General features: G+C 33.5%; 1 protein-coding gene across 1 annotated transcript in view; it reads left to right on the top strand.

The window, feature by feature from the left end:
* The first annotated feature begins 271 nt into the window (after positions 1 to 271).
* Positions 272 to 18,810, top strand: part of LOC129232688 (B-cell receptor-associated protein 31-like) — a 70,298-nt gene continuing 51,759 nt past the window's right edge. The window contains exon 1 of the mRNA XM_054866819.1: positions 272 to 405. The gene's annotated coding sequence lies outside the window, so the exon portion shown is untranslated. The remainder of the gene's footprint in view (positions 406 to 18,810) is intronic.

Here is an 18,810-nt window from a genome sequence, read left to right as displayed (position 1 = left end):
TAGGCAGTTTTTGAATAAATATTCGTTGAAACAACAAATGAAACTTGCAACATTACTAATTTCAAGAGTTAATTTGTGTTTTTGTGAAACATAAATTCAAATTATTCATTAAAACGTACCTCACAATCACCTAAATCCTCAGGCCCCCTCGTGTATCTACCGTTTAGTTTATTCGCGCGCCAAACCATTGCGTCGCCAAATGTCAAGGTTGCCGTAAATTTCCCTGTAAAAATCGTCAGGATTTTGCTGTAATTAATGTCCGCCCAGAAAATTAGCCACTTGCCGGTTACTTTTGTTTACCAAATCTACGTCAATCATGTGAAACTTTTTTTTGCCTGTCTTTAAATGCACTGAGACAACAAACGAAGGATCTGGTTCAATTGCCATTGTTTACGAGCTGAATAAGTGAGATTTCTTTTTGCGTGCATAAACCTTTACTTAAATTATTTTACAATAAAATGGCCTTAAAAAAAGTAAACCCGCTGGTAATACCATAGAGCAGAGAGATAAATTTATGTGTGTGTTCAATGTTTCTATAAGGATCATTCACGTCATTAAAATTTTTACTTTTCTAAGCATAAGATGAGTTCCTAAAATTTTAAACTAATAATAATTCAATATATTAAGTACAAATAGTATTTTTATTCATTTCCAAAGTACTGTCAAGGCTTTGAATGAAACGCACGGTTGTTGAGTTAAATACAATTTGAAGACGTATTTTTCAAAGTTATAGTAGGTTCTGTCTGCTGAACTGCATCAACAAACGGACCTATGGAGCCCGAAAAACATAAAATATTCTTAGGCAGATCTTTATAATCTGTTCAGTGATATTAAAAACATTTAAATAGGAAAAAAACAGGGATGTTCTCTGATGAAACATCTCTTCTCTTCTTGAGACATGAAGTATATTGAGGAATTGGAAACTTTACAAAAACTGTCTGTAACAAAAGTGGTTTCTCCTAGCCCAGGAGTAAGATTTTTTTCAGCAGCCTGCGATGCAGATTAAAACAACCCTAAAGTAGTCTGTATGGTAAACCAGCATTATATTACATTATGTTATAGAGAAAAATTACAACTTAATTAAGGCTTTAATACACAAAACTACACTAATACACAAGAACAAGATAAGAGCCGTTATTCAAACGGAAGAAAAAGGAAAACGACCGAGTTGTCATCGAGCAAACAGAAACTTACAAATGTAATTATACGACAGTCACTCCTCCTTAAAAGTCAGTGACATACAGGGGAATGCAAGTGAAACGCACTCCGCAGTTGCAATTTGCGGTTTACGAGTGGGTTACGAGGGAACTGCGGCCAGTTCCCGATGCAAGTGTAACGTTTCCGCAACTCACAAGTTTTCTATCTTCCTCGGCAACTGCAACCGATAAGAAACAACTTTCAGCCAATGGGGGCATCCTGTGACATCAGACTCACAGAAGTTGTTACGTTTACATTATGCAACGATGGTACGCTCTTTATAAAAACGCTGGAGAAATATGGGAAATAGCCCAGTCAAAATAGACATTCGAGTTCGGAAAAAATTCCCATAAAGCTGAAAATTGGTACAGACCTTAAGAACATTATTATATGTGAAATAGAGATGCAACGAATATTCGGCCGCTGCCGAATATTCGGCCTATTCGGCCTGTCAGCCGAATATTCGGCTTCGGCCGAATACCTAGTTTACTATTCGGCCTTGGCCGAATACTTGAAAAAAAGCTTGTTTGTCACTTTTTCGTTGAAAATTTTACATCTTTAAATTTGTATTCATCATGTTTGTTGAATATTTTCAATGAAGTCAGCCTCTAGCACATTGTCAGGTTCATTATCCAGTGCATTGTCATATTTAATGGTGGACATTAATGAATGGTTACTAAGATATATCTACAAAATTACCTCTGAAAAAACCACACAAAATAGTTTTCCCCTGACATATTAGGAAGGGTTGATACTTCTTATTAAAGTAATTATAATGTACTGATAAACCATACTTTAAGAATAACTTAAATAAAAAGACTCAAAAAACTTTTATTTTTCTTATTCTTTAAAATACAAAATTTCGTCCAGACATAAACTATTAAGATTCCTTTTACAACATTTTGAAAACCACCTTTGTAATGTCTGCAGTAGTATGATATGTCCAGGTTCAAACCAGATTTTTAATTAGCCGCAAGGGAAAAAAGGGACCTGAAGTCTAAAACTACTAGTACTTTGTATAATAGCTAAACTTAATACATAAAAATTAAAAAAGTCTTTTAATCCACTTTTATATACTAATCCAACTAAAACATTAAAAATATATATACAGTGTGACAATGCTATTTTTCAAGTAATAGATTATGAATGAGAAAAAAAAAGTAATTGTAAATAATAAATTTTCATTTTGAATAACATAGAGCAATTGGTTCATTAGCAGTAAATATTGCATATGCATAATCCTGATCCTGACACTGCAATAAGTTTTTTTTTTTTTTTTCAAAGATAATGAAGTTCTGTTTCATATTAAAATAGGATATGATTGTTTAAAAATTAGATTCAATTGTTTTAACCAAATAATGAACATTTGTATAAAGCCTTCACAAGGGAAAAAGAAACATTGCATGATTATAGAGGGACAAAATCATTATTTTAAAAATGAAAATTTAAATCAAGGGACCAAGAATAGGTGTAATGGTCAATTGTGAATGTGATATTTACAAAATAAAGGAAATAAGACTTATCAAGTTTTAAAATACAACTAACTAAAGGATTCAGAAATTTTGGTATAAACATATTTTGGGAAAAAATATCAATACAAAAACAGAAGTACACTGATTTATAAACACCATATGAAAAATTACATTTCAGCTAAATAAAAAAAATTATGATTGCAAAAGTGGAACTGTTTTCTTTGGATGTTTTAGAACAAACGAAAATAAAAAATTAAAAAATATTGCAAAAATATTCAGTGTCGTGAAACTTTACGAAATCTCAAAATGCATCATTATTTTAATTAGAAAGGCAGAGAGAAAAATAAAAATCATTTAGAGTACAAGTATTTCTAATCTAACCTAGTATTCTATCACTTAAAAATGGAATTTTTTGCACTAAACAAAAAAAAGGGGGGGGTGAAAACTGCCCCTCTTGGCATTAAGCAATAACTATTAGTGTAGATTGGCTTCTTCAAAAATAATTGAATGGACACAACAACTAGAGATAGAGAAGTGGTTAAAATGATAAACATAAATATTACACAATTACTTAGAAAAAAGAAATGCGGGAAAAAATGAATTGAAACTTGAAAAAAATAATTTTGGGGACTTGGGAACATATCATAATTTTATCATATGTTATCATAAAACAGTTACTTATTTTTATACGCACGCAAATTATGATGTAAGAACAATAATTTTTCAGCATTTTCAGGAGAAAGTCTATTTCTCTTTTTCTCATAAATGTTTCCAGCTTCTGAGAACAATCGTTCACTATAAACAGTGCTTCCTGGTGCTGAAAGGTATTTCCTGGTTAACTGAGATAGATTAGGATAAGCTTCAGTGTTTTGCGCCCACCATTTTAAGGGACAGTCAGTTCTTCGCAAAAGTGGTTGGGAAAGATATCGGTCAATTTCATTTTGAGTGGAGGTTTCTTCCGGGGCTTCACTTAGTGGTTGCGTTGCAATTTCATTGAAACACGCCCACAAAGAATTTTGTGCTTCAGATGTTGGAAGGAATGAACTTGAAATATTTTTCTCCAGTAATTCAGCTGGTTTAGTGCTGGTACTTTTCATAATAGCTATAAGTTTTGACTTAACTTCAGTGTCTTTTGCTTCAATTTTGTTGGAAAAAAAATAATTTAAATCTCGGATCTAACACTGTAGCAATGCAGTAGTGTTCATTGTTATCTCTTCTCTAAACTTTGGCTAAGAGTATCCTTCATTGTACCAACTCCAGAAAAGTCGCTTAATTTATCCAAATATAATTTTAATGTTGTAAGTATTGGGATGACTTCAGAAATAAATGATTTTGATAGTGAAATTTGTTTTGTTATTTCTTCGAATGGTTTCAGAAGATGGAGCACCTTTTCCAAAACTGTCCACTGATTTAAACTTAAGTTGCTTATATCCCCAAATTTAGAGGCATATAGAGAAACTGCGTTTTTTTGATCTAATAATCTTTCCAGCATGTAATATGTGCTGTTCCATCGAGTAGACACGCTTTGTATTAGTTTTTTCTCAGGAACTTTTAACTCATTCGCTTGAATGCTTCTCAATCTTGAACATGCTAAGGGAGAATGACTGAAATGTTTAACAATCTTTTTTCCTTGAGCAATTAAATCGCTTATTGATCTTTGTGATGCTAAACCATCGCATACAGTCAAATGCAAGGAGTGTAAAAAGCAGGATTCATTTTTCAAGTTTGAAATACGTACTCCTTTCTTGATATTTGATCCTTCATCACGTAATACTATGTGGATTTTGTCATTCATTTTCCAATCGTCAACCACTGTTTTGACCATATCACAGATAGCTTCACCAGTATGGCTTCCCGGAAAATGCTTTGCTTCCAGGGCAGCGTGATGATAAATAAAATCCTTTGATATCCAGTGGGCAGTAAAGCTCATGAAACTTTCATTGCTGACAGAACTAGTCCAAATATCCGATGTTAGTGATATGAATTCTGCATCTGATATTAATGTTACAATTTTTTTTTTGCAATCTTCATAAAGAGAAGGAATAACTTTCTGTTTAAAATATTCCCGGCTGGGAATTTTATACTGTGGCTGAGCTTTTTTCATTAAATTAATGAAGCCTTCATCTTCGACAAAACTAAATGGTTGATTGTCGCATGCTATCATTTCCGCAATTAAAGTGTGCAGTTCTACTGATCGGTTGTCATTAATGTCCCATTTTTTTTTTCTTTTCAAAAAGTGAATCAATGGTTTCTTGCTTCCTTTTTACGCCTTGACTTGTACTGGGTGTAGATGTAGATGGTATATTTGCTTCCACAACTGCATCACAAGTTTGGTTTTTGCTTTTTTCATTATATTCTTCTGAATGCTTTTTAGCCAAATGGTTCATCAGTGAGCTTGTAGTTGCTTTTTTTCCAACTCCTCCTCTTGACAGAATACTTTTGCACAATTTACATCTTGCTTTTGTGCAATCATTTGGTATAGGTTCAAAAATGCTCCAAACAATACTTCTTTTATTGACAGAAAAATCCATTTTGCTTTCTTTGAACTCAGAACAGAATAAAATACTTGCTTAGAGCAACTAATATTACTGACCCTTATCAGTTAGAGCTATTCCACTCTTTTGAAAGGGGTTCTTATCAGTTAGAACTAGTCCACTCTTTTGAAAGGGGTTAGGATAGTGACAGAACAACTATTGAGTCTATTGAAAGAACAGGTTTGTAAAGTAAAAAAAAAAATGTAATACCAGATTAAACCAAAACCTGAATCTGCACAGAGCTACTGCCTTCTTGCCATTTACAACCCTTATCAGTTAGAACCAGTCCATTAGTTAGAAGGGGTTAAGGGGGAAAGGATACAGAACAAGCTTTGGTAGGGAGTCAAAAGAACAGATTTTGAAAGTAAAAGAGGAATGTTGAAAAAGGAAGTTCTTATGAAAGGGAGGTAAAAAAGAAGCTTATTTGAATAGATTCTTTATTTTTTAGATTACCAGTTTAAAAAGAAAATTAAATAGGTTTACATAAGATGAATAGGATTGCTCTTAGTGCCTGCTATTAGTAATTATTTGGCCGAATATTGTTAAAGATAATACTAATGCTTTCAAAAAATAATTAATTCACTCCAAAACATTTTTTTTCTAGTGTGATATAGTATTTTAAGCTGTTTAATGCACACAAATGTGCTTTCAATACAAACTGTGCTTTGTTTTTAGACAAAAACAAGTTAACTATTCGGCGGCCGAATAGCCGAATATTCGGCCTTGACTATGGCCGAATATTCGGTATTCGGTATTCGGCCAAATTACTATTCGTTGCATCCCTAATGTGAAATGTCAAAAGTCGTCATCGATCCGAGTGGAGCTAAAAATTTTATGCAAGGTCAAAGGTCAAAATTGAAATTTAAAAAAAAAAAAATTGAAAACATTCCTACAGTGCTGAAAATTAGTACAGACTTTAAATGCATCATTGTGAATGACATATGAAAAATTCCCATCGATTCTACTTGAACTAAAAATTTTATGGAAGGTCAAAGGTCAAAATAAACAAAAAAAACTTAAAAAATCGGAAAAATTCGCATAGAGCTGAAAATTGGCAGAGACACAAAATACACAATTATAAATGAAATATAAAAAATCCACATCGATCCCATTTAATATAAACATTTTATGCACGGTCAAAGGTCAAAAAATGTTTTTTTTTATTTTGCAATTATTTCAAAAACATAACTGTTATTATAAAAAGCGCATATTAATTTGTAAATGATACAATATGTTGAAAAGACGTTTTTATATGAAGTTCAACTCTTTCTGGTTCAAATTATGTGAAAATGGTGAAACAAGTACAACTTTATCCCTTATTTAACGGATATAAGATGCCTCTCAGTACCTATTATCTCTAATCAGATTCTTCAGGTGCAGCAGCAACAATTTCTCTAGCCTTTGCATACAAAGGTTGATCAAAAGTAACAAGTAATGCTTTGTATTCTTCAAAGCACAAAGTAAAGTAGTGTATATACTATTGTAGTTATTTGCAGGTTGGTGAAAAAATGGTAAGAACAAAATTCTAGACATTGAAAAATCCATATTATTCTTTGTTAAACCTTCAATATAACCGTTCCAACCTGGTAGCGATAAATTATTCCATTTCCCATGCAACCATAACAAATCTATTTTCCGGAGTAAGAAAGAAGTTGTATCACTTTCATAAGCAAAATTCTGAGCAGTTATTTTACTATATCCTACTACACCATTATTGTGGTACTCTTGTGTTGGCACATGAGCTTTTTCTGCAAAATCTTTTGCTGAAATAATTTGTTTCATTTGCGATAAAGGATCTTCTGCTAAAACTGAACTTCTAGGAGTAATAATTTGGATTATGCCCATTATGTGTAGAGTGTTATGGCCATCTAAAGTGTGTACGTTAATACCAGCATTGTCTGCTGCGTATTGAATAAATGTCCCGGTTTCTGGTGGTAAAACATGTGGCTGATGGTTAAAAACTGTAGCCCCTTCATACGCCATAGTATCATTATACGAAGCACTTAAACCAAAAGACGAGAAAATTTGTATCAAACGTTTAGATTTAAATCGTCGATGAAAAAAAACTGAGAGACCCAATTGTAATCTCGAGATGAAAGATCTAGGACGAACAGCAGCCATAATACAGTGGCTGACACTAGTACACATTAATTTCAAATGTTCCAATTTAGATCGTTTTCTTTTTAAGATAATTTGCTCCAAAAAATAAGTCAATGACTCCGGAATGTCACTATTAGTATTTTCAAACATTTGACATGGCGGGGGATAATTGTTAGTGTCGCACACGACAGATTGAATGTCTTCTTGAATAATTTCTGCCGCAGTCTTTAATATCCTAAATCTTTCCTCTTTTGCTGTTTTTTTTAATTTTCGTACCAAGCTTTGTTCAGTATATCGTGCTGAGTGTAAACAAATCATTGCTAAACTTCCACGTTTCTCGGTTATAATCATTCTATTGCCATACCTTAACTTTAATCTGATTTTGATTGTTTTATCATCTGGGATTTCAGTTTTACAAATATTTTTTAGTTCTTACCGTGAAAACTGACAATCATCATTATTTTCAATATAATCAAATATTTCTGTCATCGCCATAGTAACAGCGGGATTTTCAGGACGACCTGCTTTAAGACCTACAGAACGCTTTAGAAATGAAGTGTAGCAACTAGAATGGTACTCCGCTTCAGCAGCAACTAAATCGTATTCTTATTGTATGCGTGCAATAACAATTTTTGCTACGTCATCTGAACGATTATGTGCAATCTTTAGAATATTATCTTCAAAGAGTAGCAACTTGACAAATTCTACGCCGTATATTCTGCTGTTTTTTCTTTTCAGTCTCTTCATTTGCTTCATCACCACAAAATAAGCAACAGTTTTTAAAACAAAATGTTGTCTCACCTGATAGGACTCAAATACGAGGTGGACTACTCAGAGATGTACTGGCTTCTGTCTCTTGTTGTTTTTAAGCTGCCCCAATGCCCACTTTTGGGTGTACATTTTGCGACACTACATGAACTGATCCACTGACTGTTTGTCTTTCAAGTATTCAACAAACCCATCGTTCCTTGCACTACTTGAATCAATTAAAGATTTTAGTCCGCGTTCAACAGTAACAAAAGATTTATTGCAAATGAAGCAATCTTGCGGCATCTTTGAAGAATTATTTGTTAAGGGTATGTATTCATATCAAAAATAGTATCAATAAACCCTACTTTTCACAACAAAGAATCACTCCCTGTTAATAGGAGCACTTGTGCGACTGACTTTGCTCATACAAAGGAATCTAAGCACATCCACTCTCCCCTGAATGTAATTTGATCTTTTCAATTTGAAGGGGGGGGTGTGAATCGTAAGAGGGGATAGGCATAGCGGTCAAGTGTAGTTTCTCGAGGTCGCTCGAAAGAAAGAAAAGGAGCTTCAGTACTATTTCCAAGTTTCAAAAACTGCGATACCTTATAAATGTTATCATTTATTGGGGGGGGGGGGGGCACAAATAATGAGATTTTTTAACACCTAGGGCAGATGCAGCTTCTGGTTTTGGAAGTACTCGTTATCAGAAAGGGATCAAAGTAATTTTCGGGCACAAATAGGGGGGTTTAAGGTCAACGAAATATGTCATCAAAATGCAGCTTTAATTTTGTCGCTTACGGGGGGGAGGGCTGGGGGTTAAGACCACCAAGGCACAGCCTCTAAATCTCCGCTTGTATGTACATAAATGCATAGTTTTAAACCTTTGTATCCTCTATTTTAAGACACTTACCGTTTAAGAGATATTTGTGAAAAATTGATTTTCTGAGCTTCGACCCTGAATAAAACGTTTAGCTCCACTGGGATTCGTTGGGAACGTTTGAAATTTCGTTTATAATGATGTCTCTAATTATTTCTATGGTAATTTCATAGTCAAAGTGCAATATTTGGACAAAAATTGGAATTTTAGGGTGAATTTTTAGAAATTTGAGTCCCTGAACTGCAGTTTTAGACTTTATTTTATCGCTTTGGGGAGAGGGGGGTATGATCCCCTGACCCATCCACTGAATCCCCTCCTGTTTGTGCATAATTATCTATTAATTATCTATTAATTTTCAATCTTTGTATCCCCTATTTTTACACTAACATTTACCGTTTAAGAGATAGTTGCGAAAAATCGGTTTTTGACCTTTGACCTTGAATAACATTTTTAGTTCCATTGGGATTGATGGGGACTTCTGACACTTCACTTTAGTGTTGTCCTTAACTATATTTGTGTTAATTTCATAATCAAAGTACCAAATAGGGGTTACAAATAAGGGGTCTAAGAGAAATTTTTTTTAAAAATATGTCTCCAATGCCATTTTAACTTATATTTAGTAGCTTTAGGGTGGAAGGTATGACCCCCCATGACCCATCCTCGGAATCCCCACCTGTTTGTACACAATTGCATACCTTTCAAACTTTGTAACCTCCATTTTTTCGCTAACAATTATCGTTTAAGAGATATATATGAAAAATTGATTTTTTGACCTTTGACCTTGCATAAAATTTTTAGCTCCACTCGGATCGATGAGGACTTTTGACATTTCATGTATAATGATGTTCTTAAGGTCTGTACCAATTTTCAGCTTTATGGGAATTTTTCCGAACTTTCCCTTTTTTTTGGTCTATTTTGACCGGGCTAAAAAGCGAATTTAATCTAAACATTCTTGAATTATAATTTTTTCAGCTATTGCAGCATGACACACAGAATGTTTGACCCTGTCAACTTTTTTTCCTTGCTTGTTTTAGCGGAAAAAACTAAATTCATTTTGAATACAAAATAAATTTGAACACTATAATGACACAGATTAAAAGGTAGAATTTAAAGGTGAAATACAAGTAAATTTTTGATTTAGTTTGAAGCTGGCTGAAAGCTTCATAATCATCACATTTTATGCATGATTTTTTTCCTTAATCTAATTCCAACGGTTGATATTTTTGTTAGTCTAAAATTCAAAATTTTGCAACTTTTGATTTGTATTTAAGATTCTGCTAAAATAATAGTAATTACAGTGTTGGTTTTATAATATAATTTGTTTTTATTTGCTTCAAGCTAAATGGAAATTTCATTTGTCGATTATTTCTTTTTGAATTCTATTCCTTTTACATCTCACAAAAACCTTTTTTGGTGGTGTTTTTTGGAACAAAATTTTATCAAATAATACAAAATACTTCCAATTTCTAAGTTTCAACTGAAAAAATTCTTTCTTTTTAGTAAAGCAACTGAATTTATACAGTGATGACAGGATAATTCTAGCTGTATAGCAAAATACTCTTAAATTCAATTGCTAAATTAGATGAGCTAGATTATAAAGATTTCATGCATGAAAAAATTGAAATACGGTGAAAAGAGTTTAACACAAGACCGAAGGGACTGAAATATTTTTTCATGTTTGAAGAATTGAATTACCCCACTATAGGTACTACTACAGCGAATTCTGTGTAAATTGACCACTTTCGGTGCAGTACTTTAGTGTTCAACTTTATAGGTTTTACTGTATATCATTTCACTTTAACCCATATTTCATGTTAAGCTTGTTTATAATCAACTTTTTTCACTGTATATCCATAGGTGCGAGTTGGGATATGAGTCCTTGATTGAAAATTTCTTGAATGTATTCCAGTATCGTATTGTTTTTACTTAGCAAAAAATGTTTATTAAAATCATCTATTGACAGTTAACCCCGCCACACTCATGGACAATTTTTTTTTTTTGTCTTTTCCATTCTAAAAATCAATCAGAGTCCCCGTTAAAATGTTGGGAGGATCCTAAGTCAAACACTTTTTGTGTCCCCCCCCCCCTCTTGTAGTCAAACCAAACAATTTTAGCCACCTGGGGCGCCAAAAAAGTAGGAGGTCCTTCCTAGGCCATGCCTTATTCACTAATTAGGCCGTGCAATTACTGTTAGATGAACCTACAAGCTTTGACATATATAATTCTCAAGTTAATCAAACAAACATGTGTTTTACTTACCTTGGGAAGAGGAAATGAGCATAACCAGTTTTCATAATCAAATCACTTGATTTTCGCAGATCATTCGAGCACTCGATTATGAATTCCTAAGCAATGAACTTCTCAAGTACCACATCTCATGTTCTCGTTTATCACTTCCCCGAGTTTTCCGCAATGGACTTCGCAATTCTCTATACGTCAACCGATCAAGGATGTTGTTTCTTGATCAATTTCAGAACTGAATGGACCTCTCAAACGGTTGACTTTTTAAGAAATTCAGTTGCAGGGGTGCCCACAGGGGGTCATGATGCAGACTGCGCTATTGAAATTTATTAGTGGTGTTAGTCCTTATAACAAGAATCTTATTGGGGACACAGATCAATAGTTTTTTAAGGGGTGCTCAGTCATTCTTAAAAGAATGGACACCATGTGATCTGAATGGTCTTATAATCAAATGATTGCTTCTTCAATTTTTAGTTGTATAGTTTTGTAGTAGAATATATGCTGTTAAGTGCTTGGTTATCAAGCAATTCTTTTGGATGATTTGGTAGTCAAATGATATCAGTGATGTTCTCGTCAATTTTTCGTAATCCACTAAGTACAATATGTGTATGTGATCATATACATAGTATGTTATAATATGAAAATTTATTACGCTTGAGGGTATACGCTGTATGTCTAAAAAATATTTGAGAGTATATGGCTTATATGGAGAACACCACTGAACGGTATATTTTTGCGTGAAAGGTGTTCAAGAATTATCATATCACATACCTAGTACAACACTGCCACATCTTCAAAATCTACTTTTTGAGAAAAATCTATTTAAATGTAATACGCCTTAGCTTAAATTCTTATAGTAACACACTGACATAATCTCAAAAATAGGGTTATTTTTTTTTCATTTGTAGTTGGTCTTGCATTTTAATAGAACTAATAAAAATCCGGGACATCTGTATTACTCAAAATCAACAATTTTTGACTTGCCGCGGTGTTGTATTATAGGTGTGCAAATGGGTGGATTTACGAGAGACAATGGTTAAGGGTCCTAGTGCTATAATTCTTAGTAGCAAAGTTACAAGTTGGGGGAGGGGGGGGGGGCTTGTTATCTATCACAAAACTATGTAAAGCATTTATCATGTACATTGTTCCGTGGGGACTCCTAATAATTGCGACGTGACTAATCCGCCATTAGTAGTTCTTGAAGTAAAAATAGGAGGATGCTAACAGGTGACCATAATATCAGTCTTGTGCAAAAAATTTTCCCTATTTTCTCCTATGCATTTTTGGTTAATCTTGCTTGATCAGTTTCAGTTACATCTGTACCATTTGCTCGGTAACTCTTTTGCAATAATGAGTGACATACATTTTTTACATACACTGTTATCGTTTCAGCCATAGTATAAATTATACAAGTGCTATTGATATTCTTAAGTTACTGCATGCATTAGCATTGTTTTAACCTTTTTTTGCAGATTATCCACGAATTCGCATATCCGCAGTTACCTTGCCACCCTATTCCGCCGATAATCAAGAGGTTACTGTAATAAAAATTTTTAGGGGATCTTGACTCTTTTTAATACAATTGATCTCTGGGAAAGTGTCGCAGAGGGGTGCACTATTGCTCACGAGGAGACTAAGCACCAGTCACCAAATATGATATATAGTCGAATAATTGTTTTCAAGTGTTTTATTTGAATAGGGTTATAAGTAGTGTCTATCTCCCCCCCCCCTAAAGGCAATGACACACATCCCTCAAATGTTACAGAAGACCCCTAAAATCAGACCAAAAGCCTTCTCGAATTCAATTGTTTGTTTTCAAATCTTTGGTTATTGAGTGATTGTCTTGGTGAATTTGAAAATTGAATAATCAGCTTTCAAGAAAAACTTGTTAATGAATAATCATATTAACAGGTTTATGGGGGCATTGTTTCTGTCCCAGCATGGGCCCCCATATGCAAAATTGTAAGGGGGGGGCTTAGATATTTTTCCCATAAGTTAGGAGGGTATTTTCTGAATGCAACCCGATTTTAGGACAGATTGGAGTCATTAAAATATTTCATTTTTAATAACTTATTCATTAATGGCTGGAGAATAAATGTTTTTACATTTTTGCAAAGAAAAAAGTACCAAAAGCAAGGAAGTTCTAATTTCAAAGGGGGGGGGGGCTCGAGTCCCACCCTTTGCCCCTTATATGGGCGCCCTTGTGTCCTAGTGATATCGCCTTGGAAGGAAAGAAGCCTCGTATTTGGGTTAAGATCATAAAATAAATCAATTAAAGATGTTTGGAGAATCTTCATTTAAAATAATAAAAGTAAGAGTTTCGATGCATGATCTCATGGGGTGTCCCTACATTCATTATTAGATGACTTGAAATGAAAAAATAAATACAGTACAGTCTCAAAAATCCGAGTTAATTAGGGCTCATGTCACCTCTGATTACTGATAACTCGGATTATCCAGAAAATTCTTCAAGATTGAAAATTGACACTATTCGAACGACATAGAAGGGACACATTTTACTTCCTTGTATAAAGAAAAAGTATTTTTTCATGAAAAATTTATTGCTCAAATTTCAACAAAATTTTTTGCTTTAATTGCGTCTAAACAAATTATGACTTTATTTTTTCACGATATCACTGCATATTTATGTGCGCAGTTTTAAACAACCAAAACACGTATTTTGACTGCACTGGATACCATTTCGACAAGTTTTCTCTATCTATCAGAGTGTATACCTACGAGATGTATCTTGTATAACACAAAAACGGTTAGTTGTGAAAGGTTTAAATTTCGTTTTTTAAACTCATGTGGCGTCGAGTTGTGCACCTACTTTTTACTGCAATCAGATTCTCCAAAAGGGATGTTAACACGTTCTTTGTCGAAAATTTCAATGTCAATTTTGCGTATCAAGTTATTATCTCTATACATATCTTGGAGTCGTAATACATATCTTTTAGTTAATAAATATTTCGTGCCTCTTTGGGAGTTGTTGAAAAAACCTTCTCAATGTCTTTTCCTTATTTCCTGTTGGAAGTTAATTAGTTTTACAGAATCAAAATTTCTACTTTCAGATTTTAATGAAAATATGTTTTAAGTAGAGATGTGCCGAGTACTCGGTAACTACTCGGTACTCGGCGAAATTTTTATCAGATACTCAGCCAATACCGAGTAGTTGAAAAAAATAGAATATTGTCCAAGACAGATATTAAAATTTATAAAAAGTGCAAGCATATATAATATTCTGCAATCATTTACAAGGCAAATTTAAATTTTGAGAATAATGAAGTTTATGTCCCCAAAGTTAATAAAACTTATTTATTAAAAATTGTGTAAAAAAAGGTAAGTATAGAAAATATGGAGTTTTTATATTAGAAATGTATTTTTGCAACAAACAAAAATTAGTTATAAGAAATAGAAAAATAGCTTTGCTTTAAGAGTAAAAGGAAATAAAACAACGTGTTTTGGCATTACAAGAGTTTCTTTTTCAATGCACAAAATGTGAGCTCGTGGATTTAAAGGCATCCGACAAAAGTCTGTTTTTTTTTTGTTGAATGTCTTTACGTTCTTTAGCTCACATTATATGCACTGAAAAACATGTTCCTTGTAACACAGAAACAGGTGTCTGCAGTGTTCCTGCACATTTGTTTTATTTGCTTTTAAAAATTATTTATGTTTGGCGGTCTAGAACTATAATAAGATTGGTATAATTTGCTTTAATTCCAACTTGATTAATCATACCTTTTATTTATTTTTAATTTTAAAAATAATTTTTTTTGTAAAATATTTGACATAAAACAAAATTTTTTAAATAATGCATAATTAAATTTCAGCAAGAATTTAGTTTTAAAAACTATTATGTCGACAAGGAGGCCAACACTACTGTTCTAATGAGTTCAAAATTCATCACATGTTTGTCAGTGGTTCTTCTTAAAACATAATAAGTACTTGGTAACTCAGACGAATAGTGAAAGGCAGAGTACTCAGTAACTCGATACTCGGCCAAAGTGCTACTCGGTATGTCTCTAGTTTTGAGCGACTAAAACAATAAATTTAAAATGTAAATGAAGTACCTCGGATTAAACAGAACCTCGAACTTTCAAGTCAACTGTAATCTTATGTATTACTGATCTCTAAATTTTAAAAACTTCCTCCCCTGTCAGGGCTTCAGTTCAAACAAGGTGCCTGCTTGGTAAGGCATTTGACGGAACTGATGTGATATACCCCACCCTTGGCGACTTTTTCCTGATGGCGCCAAGAAAGCGTCGCCAAGAAAACGATGTATGACGACATATGTCATACATCGTTCTTAGCTATGCTTTTTTAGCGCCCACAGGAAAAAATCAGATAAAAAAATGTGATCAAAGCACTTCAGAACACAATATATATATAAAAACAACATAAAACCACAACAAAAAACATCACGAATATACGCTTCAAAAATACCAGAAACTAGAAAGTTTTGGACACAAAGAACAATTACTAGAAAGTATTTAAAATGCTTAAATTGACAAATTACTATAACAGCTCACCAATGAAATATGTACCAATAGAAATAAAAGCTATTTTCCATCATGCATCTCATCAAACAAAAACTTTTCTCATACTCTGCTAAAAAAGAGCAAAGCGATTCAAATTGCGATGTTTAAAGTGGAAAACATCCCCAAAATCAATAACTATTTCAGCCAAAAAAGCGCTTAGTTACTCAAATTTCGATGTATGAAAAGTAGAAATGTCTCAACAAAACATCCTAAACATAAATAGTACAAAAATACCATACATTTATTTGCTATCCAGACATGCTTTCAAAATACCTATTATATATTACATAAAATAACACCTTTATATTTTTATAAAATGCTGGAGTCAACTTATTTTCAGAAATTCAGTACCTAAAGTTAGCAAGTTAATAGAACGTCTAAATAATTCGTGGCATCGATAAGAAATAACTTTTAGAACAAAATAACTGTACTATTTTTGTAAAATTAATTTACAAACAGTAAAAATAAAGTTAAAAACTACAAGAACCCCTCAAGGATTTGTAAAAACAAAGAATTTCGGAAGTGAGAGGTTTTTTCTTAATTCTAAAATGAAGAACTTACCTTTTTATGGTATAAATCTTCACACTCAGTCTAAAACAATACATCATATGACAATGGCACGTTACAGATACACACCATGTTGGAGTTAACTTTTAGTTAACGTTCAAGTTTGAAGAAACTGGCATTTTCTAATGTTTTTACTAACACTAACACAAAACTAACACAAAATAAGCTTTCCTGTAAGGTATATTGCACGAAACAACACGTATCTAAACAACCCAAGTGAACAAGTTTGAACAGATTTAACTAGCTTGCCTTCGGGTTACCAAACACAGGTTAATTTCGCCAGGGATGCCATGCTTAAAAAATTACCACCTCATTGGCGAGAAAAATATTTCAATTTTGTACAAAAAATCGGATGTCGCCAAATGGGGGGGGGGGGGGTATATCACATCTGTACCCATTTGACTCATTAACTGTAGAGCTGCAAAGGCAGTTAAAGAACGGTAGTTTGCGTAAACGTTGACTGATACACGTTTACTTGTTCTGTACCAGCGGAAAAAGGAGGAAGAGCTTTTTCAGGCTTGCTCGTTCCAAATATTGTGCTTGGAACTGGTAATTTTTATTGTTAAGCATTATTTCATTTTAAAATTCAAATAAAACCATTGCAGCAATGAAATTGACGGAAATTTGGAATCATCAATATTCTCAGACTACATTACCATAATTTTCATGATATTAAAATCAAATTGAGAACTTTAAATGGCTGTATTTCAATTAAACTAATGACTTCTATATACCTTAAGTTTTAAGAAGCTAATCAGTTTGCATACAAGCATTCAAATTATAGATAAAACATCAGACATTCAAAACAAGAGATAGAAGTTGTTACCATATACATATTTACATTTTGAATGGATTACTTTCGAATTAAGTAGAATTTAAAAAACCAGAGTTATCGAGTGTTATAAACAATTACTCAAGTAAAGTACAAGGAAAAAAAATGTATGGTTGCTTATGGTAAACAATTAAATCTATCGCCTTGAATGAGCAAAAAATGTATTTTCAAACAAAGTAATTTAACTTCTTAATGAAGTTTTTTGCCAAAACAACAAATACCAAGATTCTGATTATTACAATATGCTAGCTAGATGTACTCATGTTTAAAATAGCAGAGCATTAAAATAACATAAATACCTTGGACAAGGGCAACTCTTACGAACTTATTTTCCATTGAAATATTTGAAAGTATGCTGCATTGAACAAAAAAGGTCAGAAATAGAGTATGTAGACTTTAAAAGTATACTAGCATACTCTTATGCAGCCCATTTTGTTTGGACATACGAGACATTTGGAATTAGCAACTTGTTGAGAACCGTTTCCTTTAGAAATTGTCAACTGATAGCAACATTTCTCATTTGAATTGAATCGTTTTTATCGTTCAATTTCAAACTCCGACACCTTAAAATTACAACGAGCAACTACACAACATCCGCAAACCGCCATTAATGTCACTCGCAAGTTTGTTTGTGGCGGGATTTGCCCTCCCACAAAGTTTAGTTGTAATTTGCCGCGTCACTCGCAGATTTGTTACAACTTGCATTGCACAAATCGCAGATGACGTAAAATACGAGCGAGCGACCTGCGATCGTTTCACTTGCATCCGGCCCATAGTCAGACAAATACTGGGGTTTTCGTTTGAGGCGAACTGGGCGGGGAGTTAGAGTTGGATCTTCGACTGGTTCAGAAAGAGGAGCTGGATCTCCAACTGGTTCAGAATAAGGAGCATCTAGATTCGAAGAGGGTAAGTCAGGTAACTGTAATAATGCATTGTCTTCTTCAATTCTGTTCCCAGAAACGTTTGTTGGCAATTCCCCTCTAGGAGCCAGACGTCTGGTTGACACGGTAGATTCACGTCCATCGGGAAAGCGTATATGGGCGTAATCAGGATTAGACTCTATTAGTTGAACCTCCTGCACTAATGGATCAAATTTACTTGTTCGGAGATTATTTTTCATTAGGATTGGACCTTCCTCCATTAACCAAGTGGGCATTGACCGACCATTTTCAGTTCTTCTGGGGTGGTTGAACATTCGCTCATGACGAGTTACATTAGTTGAGGTGCAAAGAAGAGAACGAATGGAGTGTAGAGCCATATCCAAAACATCTTCCCATTGATCGATTTTCATATTATTTGATCGAAGTGCTAAGGTTATGGTCTTCCAAATAATGCCATTATATCTCTCTATTTGCCCGTTTCCTTGAGGGTTATAGGGAGTAGTTCTACTAGTAGCTACCCCTTTGGAATTTAAGAAAACTCTGAGCTCTTGTGACATAAATGCAGCACCTCTGTCAGTATGTACATAAGCAGGAATTCCAAAAATACTGAATAAGTATTTCAAATGCTTTATTACAGTCGTTGTAGAAACGTCAGAGCAAGGAAATGCAAACGGAAATCGATAATACTCATCCACAATAGTCAAGAGATATTGATTTTTATTTCGCTTAGGCAAAGGCCCTTTAAAATCCAAATTCAGTCTTTCAAACAGAGCCGTTGCTTTAATTAGGTTTCCTTCATTTCTGTGAAATCTGGGTTT

This window comes from Uloborus diversus, chromosome 1 (genome assembly GCF_026930045.1).
Source record: "Uloborus diversus isolate 005 chromosome 1, Udiv.v.3.1, whole genome shotgun sequence".
Classification (NCBI taxonomy): domain Eukaryota; kingdom Metazoa; phylum Arthropoda; class Arachnida; order Araneae; family Uloboridae; genus Uloborus; species Uloborus diversus.
The sequence above is the reverse complement of the archived record's forward strand: the minus strand, read 5'-3'. Positions and strand labels throughout refer to the sequence as shown.